We start from the raw sequence: 255 nt of genomic DNA, 5'->3' as shown, positions 1-255 counted from the left end.
GGCGCTGCCAGTGGGGGGCCCCCGTCGCCTGTGGGGCTGGGGGGCGCGAGGGTTTAGGGTTTTGTTTGGGGGGCAGCAGCGACATAGAAGATGTAAGAAAACCCGACAAACTTTTTGCTGACAATGCGGGCCCCCTGGGGGCCCCCTCAGCGCGGCTGGCCTGCTGCAGAAGGAGGGGAAGGCCCGCGCTCAAGGGGCCCCAGGTGACCCTCCCGGCCCCAGAGGCCACCGCGCACGCAGCAGCAGCAGCAGCAG

The sequence above is a fragment of the Eimeria tenella genome, genomic scaffold, assembly GCF_000499545.2.
Source record: "Eimeria tenella Houghton genomic scaffold, Eth_scaff1800, whole genome shotgun sequence".
NCBI classification, from domain to species: Eukaryota; Apicomplexa; class Conoidasida; order Eucoccidiorida; family Eimeriidae; genus Eimeria; species Eimeria tenella.
This window is presented reverse-complemented; position numbering follows the sequence as displayed.